The following is a 9,334-nucleotide window of genomic DNA, read 5'->3' as shown; positions in this document are numbered from 1 at the left end:
TTTCTGATGGGTGTCAGGAAACCCCCTATGCTTGTATTGGAATTCAGGCTTTTGAGGAGACAAGCCTGTAAACCAAAGCAATGGATGCGATTATGGCCTAGGGTCCTGTCTGGTTCAAGCTACTTCTCTCGGGATATCCATCTATGGAATGAGTGGAGGTAGATGCTCACCTGTTGTCAGACCGCCCTTGTTTGTCCCCGGCGACCTACACTATTGGGATGGCCTCGGGATTTTGGAAGGTTCTCCTAATTTGTACGATTTCGACAAAGGAATGGGCAGAATTCCCATCGATTGGGTAGACACTGTCCTAATTAGTGGCTGCAGGGGCCCCAGCCGGGAGGGTGTGTGGCCCAGGACTTTGAGGACAAAAGTCTGAGAACACAAACTCAGCTTAGCTTTGAGGACGTAGGTATGGCAGGCCCAATCTAAAAACCATGAGAAGAACTCTTCAGGATATGAAGGAAGAATTAATCTGAGGCGCTTGCTCAGGCTTTTGTCTCTGGATTTTGTATCAACGATGGCCGTCGAATGTGGGGAGGCCTCATGGGCAATGGACGAATCTTCCTCTCTTTGGATTTGGTTTGTTCCCAATTGTTTTTCGTCAAGCTGTGGGATGGGAAGTCTCCTTTCAGGTTTGTTACCTCAAGTGTCCCAACCAAAGAGGAATTCCAAAGCAGAGCCCTAGGGAAGAGTGAAGGGACAACCCAAACTATGGTTAAAATTAGGGGCCTAAAGGCATGGCAGGCCCAATATGCTGTCTGTTCATCCAGCCACTGAGAGGTCTTACTTGAAGACTGGGCTCAGGCTGAGAGTCACAATGTATGTTTGTGACCATTGTGGCCTGCGAGCCTGGCCGGGGCCTCATGGGCTACACTGGTTTCAACTAAACTGAACTTTGGAGAAGATGCCAATCACAAGATCTCTTGCATGGTTAAGGTGTTCTGATTTCTGCATCATTTTTAACCCTGGGCAGTGGTTGGAGATAAGGTATAGCTTCTGAAGCCTAAAAAACGGCATTTGGGAAGAGATGACAACCTAAGGCCTTGGCGGGTCTGATTTGCTCACTGTGCGGTCCGCTGCCTGGGTGTTGGTCAGGAGGTTGGGGCTCAGATTGTGTCACACAGTGCATTAGTGCTCAGGTTAGACTATATAGTTTGGGTAAAGTCGAGTGCCGTGTAGGTTTATCCTCATTTGAGGTGCCTGGGCTGCTCATTAGGCAAGATATTTTTTTAGAGGGCAGGCAGAGTGCTGCATTGTGGGTCCGGAATTGCCAAACTTGATGGCTTCTGGGGCAGGAGTGTGAGGACAGAAGTCTGAGAACACAAGCTAGACTTGGGCTTCAGGCCGAGGGCACGGCAGGTACCCCCTGCAGATCTGAACCAATATGTCATGCATCTGAAGTCACGGCGAAGATCAGACGTTGGCTCAGGTTGGAATTTCTGTGCATGACTGCCCCTTCATGAACGAAGCGGAATCTCAAGGCCATGGAGGTTTTCCCCACGTTGGGAGTTGTGGGAAGCCTCCTCAAGGATTCCTTCTGCGGGACAATAGAGACCTGTTGGGAGCTCCAGGATATCCCATATGGAATGACGCCAGAGCCCCATTGGAGGATGGATGCCAGGGAAGCCCGCCTCGCATTCCAATTGTCTCCTAGCAACAAGAGAGTTGAGATCGGATGGCTCTGCATGAGTAACCGATTGGCCCATTTGAAATGGTCTTCCTGAGGATGGGGCCTAATGTGTGTTTGTGAAAATGAGGGCCTTGGAATGGGGAGGGGGCACCAGGACCCTGAAGTATTCTTCTAAGCTCTTGACATAGCTCCCATGCACAGGTTACCTTGTGGAGACGAGATTTTTCTGATGGGTGCCTCAGGAAACCCCCTATGCTCGTATTGGAATCCAGGCTTTTGAGGTGATATGCCTGTAAACCAAAGCAATGGATCCGATTATGCCCTAGGCCCTGTCTGGTTCAATCTTTAACTCTGGGGACATCCATCTATGATATGAGTGGAGGTAGATGCTCAGCTGGTGTCAGATCCCCCTTGTTTGTCCCGGGAGACCTACACTATAAGCAGGGACTCAGGAATTTGTAGGGTCCTCTTATTTTGTACGATTTTAGACAATGGAATGTGCAGAATTCCCATGGATTGGTTAGGAACAGTCCTAATGAGTGGCTCCAGGGGCCCCAGCCTGGAGGGTGTGTGACCCAGGACTTTGAGGACAGAAGTCTGAAAACACAAACTCAGCATAGGTTGGGGACGTACGTATGGGTGGCCCAATCTACAAACCATTAGAAGAACTCCTCAGGATATTAAGAAAGACCAAATCTGAGGCGCTTGCTCATGCTTTTGTATCTGGATTTTGTATCAACGATGGCCGTGGAATGTGGGGAGGTCTCATGGGCCATGGACGAATCTTCCTCTCTGTGGATTTGGCCCGGTCCCAATTGTTTTTCGTCAAGCTGTGGGATGGGGGGTCTCCTTTCAGGTTTGTTACCTCAGGTGTCCCAACAAAAGAGGCATTCCCAAGCAGAGCCAACAGGAAGAGTGAAGGGACAAGCCAATCTATGGTTAAAAATTGGGGCCTAGTGGCATGGCAGGCCCAATATGCTGTCTATACATCCAGCTTCTGAGAGCCCTTAATTGAGGACTGGTCTAAAGCTGAGGGTCACAATGTGTGTTTATGACCAATGTAGCCCACGAGCATGGGCGGGGCCTCATGGGCCACACTGGTTTCAACTTCACTGAACTTTGGACAACATGCCAATAACAAGGTTTCTTGCCATGGGGAAGGAGTTCTGATTTCTGCATCATTTTCAACCCTGGGCAGTGGTTGGAGATAAGGTCTAGGTTCTGAAACCTGAAAACCGCAGTTGGGAAGGGATGACGACCGAGGGCCATGGCAAGTCTGATGTGCTCACTGTGCGGTCAGCTGCCTGAGTGTTGGTCAGGAGGTTCGGGCTCAGGTTGTGTCAGACAGTGCATTAGTGTTCAGGTTAGACTATATAATTTGGGTACAGTCGAGTGCCGTGTAGGTTTATCCTCTTTTGAGGTGCCTGGGCAGCTCATTAGGCAAGATATTTTTCATAGAGTGCAGGCAGAGTGCTGCATTGTGGGTCCGGAATTGCCAAACTTGAGGGCTTCTGGGCCAGGAGTGTGAGGACAGAAGTCTGAGAAGACAAGCTAGATTGGGCTTCAGGCCGAGGGCACGGCAGGTACCCCCTGCATATCTGAACCAATATCTCATGCATCTGAAGTCACCGCGAGGAACAGACGTTGGCTCAGGTTGGAGTTTCTGTGCATGACTGCCCCTTCATGAACGGAGCGGAATCTCAAGGCCATGGAGGTTTTCCCACGTTGGGAGTTTTGGGATGCCCTCTTCAATGATTCCTTCTGCAGGACAATTGAGATCTGTTGGGCAGCTCCAGGACATCCCATATGGAATGATGCCAGAGCACCGTTGGCGGATGGATGCCAGGGAAGCCCGCCTCGCATTCCAATTGTCTCCTAGCAACAAGAGAGTTGAGATCGGATGGTTCTGCGGGAGCAACCGGGGTGGCTGAGTTGAAATGGACTTTCCTGAGGATGGGGCCTAATGTGTGTTTGTGTCCATGAGTACCTTGGAATGGGGAGGTGGCACCAGGACACTGAAGTATTCTCCTAAACTTTTGAAATAGCTCCCATGCCCAAGTTTCCTTGTGGAGACGAGATTTTTCTGATGGGTGTCAGGAAACCCCCTATGCTTGTATTGGAATTCAGGCTTTTGAGGAGACAAGCCTGTAAACCAAAGCAATGGATGCGATTATGGCCTAGGGTCCTGTCTGGTTCAAGCTACTTCTCTCGGGATATCCATCTATGGAATGAGTGGAGGTAGATGCTCACCTGTTGTCAGACCGCCCTTGTTTGTCCCGGCGAACTACACTATTGGGATGGCCTCGGGGATTTTGGAAGGTTCTCCTAATTTGTACGATTTCGACAAAGGAATGGGCAGAATTCCCATCGATTGGGTAGACACTGTCCTAATTAGTGGCTCCAGGGGCCCCAGCCGGGAGGGTGTGTGGCCCAGGACTTTGAGGACAAAAGTCTGAGAACACAAACTCAGCTTAACTTTGAGGACGTAGGTATGGCAGGCCCAATCTACAAACCATGAGAAGAACTCTTCAGGATATGAAGAAAGAATTAATCTGAGGCGCTTGCTCAGGCTTTTGTCTCTGGATTTTGTATCAACGATGGCCGTCGAATGTGGGGAGGCCTCATGGGCAATGGACGAATCTTCCTCTCTTTGGATTTGGTTTGTTCCCAATTGTTTTTCGTCAAGCTGTGGGATGGGAAGTCTCCTTTCAGGTTTGTTACCTCAAGTGTCCCAACCAAAGAGGAATTCCAAAGCAGAGCCCTAGGGAAGAGTGAAGGGTCAACCAAAACTATGGTTTAAATTAGGGGCCTAGGGGCATGGCAGGCCCAATATGCTGTCTGTTCATCCAGCCACTGAGAGGTCTTACTTGAAGACTGGGCTCAGGCTGAGAGTCACAATGTATTTTTGTGACCATTGTGGCCTGCGAGCCTGGCTGGGGCCTCATGGGCTACACTGGTTTCAACTAAACTGAACTTTGGAGAAGATGCCAATCACAAGATCTCTTGCATGGTTAAGGTGTTCTGATTTCTGCATCATTTTTAACCCTGGGCAGTGGTTGGAGATAAGGTATAGCTTCTGAAGCCTAAAAAACGGCATTTGGGAAGAGATGACAACCTAAGGCCTTGGCGGGTCTGATTTGCTCACTGTGCGGTCCGCTGCCTGGGTGTTGGTCAGGAGGTTGGGGCTCAGATTGTGTCACACAGTGCATTAGTGCTCAGGTTAGACTATATAGTTTGGGTACAGTCGAGTGCCGTGTAGGTTTATCCTCATTTGAGTTGCCTGGGCTGCTCATTAGGCAAGATATTTTTTTAGAGGGCAGGCAGAGTGCTGCATTGTGGGTCCGGAATTGCCAAACTTGATGGCTTCTGGGGCAGGAGTGTGAGGACAGAAGTCTGAGAAGACAAGCTAGACTTGGGCTTCAGGCCGAGGGCACGGCAGGTACCCCCTGCAGATCTGAACCAATATGTCATGCATCTGAAGTCACGGCGAAGATCAGACGTTGGCTCAGGTTGGAATTTCTGTGCATGACTGCCCCTTCATGAACGAAGCGGAATCTCAAGGCCATGGATGTTTTCCCCACGTTGGGAGTTGTGGGAAGCCTCCTCAAGGATTCCTTCTGCGGGACAATAGAGACCTGTTGGGAGCTCCAGGATATCCCATATGGAATGACGCCAGAGCACCGTTGGAGGATGGATGCCAGGGAAGCCCGCCTCGCATTCCAATTGTCTCCTAGTAACAAGAGAGTTGAGTACCGATGGCTCTGCATGAGTAACCAATTGGCCCAGTTGAAATGGACTTCCTGAGGATGGGGCCTAATGTGTGTTTGTGAAAATGAGGGCCTTGGAATGGGGAGGGGGCACCAGGACCCTGAGTATTCTCCTAAGCTTTTGACATAGCTCCCATGCACAAGTTTCCTTGTGGAGACGAGATTTTTCTGATGGGTGCCTCAGGAAACCCCCTATGCTCGTATTGGAATCCAGGCTTTTGAGGTGATATGCCTGTAAACCAAAGCAATGGATCCGATTATGCCCTAGGCCCTGTCTGGTTCAATCTTTAACTCTGGGGACATCCATCTATGATATGAGTGGAGGTAGATGCTCAGCTGGTGTCAGATCCCCCTTGTTTGTCCCGGGAGACCTACACTATAAGCAGGGACTCAGGAATTTGTAGGGTCCTCTTATTTTGTACGATTTTAGACAATGGAATGTGCAGAATTCCCATGGATTGGTTAGGAACAGTCCTAATGAGTGGCTCCAGGGGCCCCAGCCTGGAGGGTGTGTGACCCAGGACTTTGAGGACAGAAGTCTGAAAACACAAACTCAGCATAGGTTGGGGACGTACGTATGGGTGGCCCAATCTACAAACCATTAGAAGAACTCCTCAGGATATTAAGAAAGACCAAATCTGAGGCGCTTGCTCATGCTTTTGTATCTGGATTTTGTATCAACGATGGCCGTGGAATGTGGGGAGGTCTCATGGGCCATGGACGAATCTTCCTCTCTGTGGATTTGGCCCGGTCCCAATTGTTTTTCGTCAAGCTGTGGGATGGGGGGTCTCCTTTCAGGTTTGTTACCTCAGGTGTCCCAACAAAAGAGGCATTCCCAAGCAGAGCCAACAGGAAGAGTGAAGGGACAAGCCAATCTATGGTTAAAAATTGGGGCCTAGTGGCATGGCAGGCCCAATATGCTGTCTATACATCCAGCTTCTGAGAGCCCTTAATTGAGGACTGGTCTAAAGCTGAGGGTCACAATGTGTGTTTATGACCAATGTAGCCCACGAGCATGGGCGGGGCCTCATGGGCCACACTGGTTTCAACTTCACTGAACTTTGGACAACATGCCAATAACAAGGTTTCTTGCCATGGGGAAGGAGTTCTGATTTCTGCATCATTTTCAACCCTGGGCAGTGGTTGGAGATAAGGTCTAGGTTCTGAAACCTGAAAACCGCAGTTGGGAAGGGATGACGACCGAGGGCCATGGCAAGTCTGATGTGCTCACTGTGCGGTCAGCTGCCTGAGTGTTGGTCAGGAGGTTCGGGCTCAGGTTGTGTCAGACAGTGCATTAGTGTTCAGGTTAGACTATATAATTTGGGTACAGTCGAGTGCCGTGTAGGTTTATCCTCTTTTGAGGTGCCTGGGCAGCTCATTAGGCAAGATATTTTTCATAGAGTGCAGGCAGAGTGCTGCATTGTGGGTCCGGAATTGCCAAACTTGAGGGCTTCTGGGCCAGGAGTGTGAGGACAGAAGTCTGAGAAGACAAGCTAGATTGGGCTTCAGGCCGAGGGCACGGCAGGTACCCCCTGCATATCTGAACCAATATCTCATGCATCTGAAGTCACCGCGAGGAACAGACGTTGGCTCAGGTTGGAGTTTCTGTGCATGACTGCCCCTTCATGAACGGAGCGGAATCTCAAGGCCATGGAGGTTTTCCCACGTTGGGAGTTTTGGGATGCCCTCTTCAATGATTCCTTCTGCAGGACAATTGAGATCTGTTGGGCAGCTCCAGGACATCCCATATGGAATGATGCCAGAGCACCGTTGGCGGATGGATGCCAGGGAAGCCCGCCTCGCATTCCAATTGTCTCCTAGCAACAAGAGAGTTGAGATCGGATGGTTCTGCGGGAGCAACCGGGGTGGCTGAGTTGAAATGGACTTTCCTGAGGATGGGGCCTAATGTGTGTTTGTGTCCATGAGTACCTTGGAATGGGGAGGTGGCACCAGGACACTGAAGTATTCTCCTAAACTTTTGAAATAGCTCCCATGCCCAAGTTTCCTTGTGGAGACGAGATTTTTCTGATGGGTGTCAGGAAACCCCCTATGCTTGTATTGGAATTCAGGCTTTTGAGGAGACAAGCCTGTAAACCAAAGCAATGGATGCGATTATGGCCTAGGGTCCTGTCTGGTTCAAGCTACTTCTCTCGGGATATCCATCTATGGAATGAGTGGAGGTAGATGCTCACCTGTTGTCAGACCGCCCTTGTTTGTCCCGGCGAACTACACTATTGGGATGGCCTCGGGGATTTTGGAAGGTTCTCCTAATTTGTACGATTTCGACAAAGGAATGGGCAGAATTCCCATCGATTGGGTAGACACTGTCCTAATTAGTGGCTCCAGGGGCCCCAGCCGGGAGGGTGTGTGGCCCAGGACTTTGAGGACAAAAGTCTGAGAACACAAACTCAGCTTAACTTTGAGGACGTAGGTATGGCAGGCCCAATCTACAAACCATGAGAAGAACTCTTCAGGATATGAAGAAAGAATTAATCTGAGGCGCTTGCTCAGGCTTTTGTCTCTGGATTTTGTATCAACGATGGCCGTCGAATGTGGGGAGGCCTCATGGGCAATGGACGAATCTTCCTCTCTTTGGATTTGGTTTGTTCCCAATTGTTTTTCGTCAAGCTGTGGGATGGGAAGTCTCCTTTCAGGTTTGTTACCTCAAGTGTCCCAACCAAAGAGGAATTCCAAAGCAGAGCCCTAGGGAAGAGTGAAGGGTCAACCAAAACTATGGTTTAAATTAGGGGCCTAGGGGCATGGCAGGCCCAATATGCTGTCTGTTCATCCAGCCACTGAGAGGTCTTACTTGAAGACTGGGCTCAGGCTGAGAGTCACAATGTATTTTTGTGACCATTGTGGCCTGCGAGCCTGGCTGGGGCCTCATGGGCTACACTGGTTTCAACTAAACTGAACTTTGGAGAAGATGCCAATCACAAGATCTCTTGCATGGTTAAGGTGTTCTGATTTCTGCATCATTTTTAACCCTGGGCAGTGGTTGGAGATAAGGTATAGCTTCTGAAGCCTAAAAAACGGCATTTGGGAAGAGATGACAACCTAAGGCCTTGGCGGGTCTGATTTGCTCACTGTGCGGTCCGCTGCCTGGGTGTTGGTCAGGAGGTTGGGGCTCAGATTGTGTCACACAGTGCATTAGTGCTCAGGTTAGACTATATAGTTTGGGTACAGTCGAGTGCCGTGTAGGTTTATCCTCATTTGAGTTGCCTGGGCTGCTCATTAGGCAAGATATTTTTTTAGAGGGCAGGCAGAGTGCTGCATTGTGGGTCCGGAATTGCCAAACTTGATGGCTTCTGGGGCAGGAGTGTGAGGACAGAAGTCTGAGAAGACAAGCTAGACTTGGGCTTCAGGCCGAGGGCACGGCAGGTACCCCCTGCAGATCTGAACCAATATGTCATGCATCTGAAGTCACGGCGAAGATCAGACGTTGGCTCAGGTTGGAATTTCTGTGCATGACTGCCCCTTCATGAACGAAGCGGAATCTCAAGGCCATGGATGTTTTCCCCACGTTGGGAGTTGTGGGAAGCCTCCTCAAGGATTCCTTCTGCGGGACAATAGAGACCTGTTGGGAGCTCCAGGATATCCCATATGGAATGACGCCAGAGCACCGTTGGAGGATGGATGCCAGGGAAGCCCGCCTCGCATTCCAATTGTCTCCTAGTAACAAGAGAGTTGAGTACCGATGGCTCTGCATGAGTAACCAATTGGCCCAGTTGAAATGGACTTCCTGAGGATGGGGCCTAATGTGTGTTTGTGAAAATGAGGGCCTTGGAATGGGGAGGGGGCACCAGGACCCTGAGTATTCTCCTAAGCTTTTGACATAGCTCCCATGCACAAGTTTCCTTGTGGAGACGAGATTTTTCTGATGGGTGCCTCAGGAAACCCCCTATGCTCGTATTGGAATCCAGGCTTTTGAGGTGAT

The sequence above is a fragment of the Mustela nivalis genome (assembly GCF_964662115.1).
Source record: "Mustela nivalis genome assembly, contig: HAP1_SCAFFOLD_39, whole genome shotgun sequence".
Lineage (NCBI taxonomy): Eukaryota > Metazoa > Chordata > Mammalia > Carnivora > Mustelidae > Mustela > Mustela nivalis.
The sequence above is the reverse complement of the archived record's forward strand: the minus strand, read 5'-3'. Positions refer to the sequence as shown.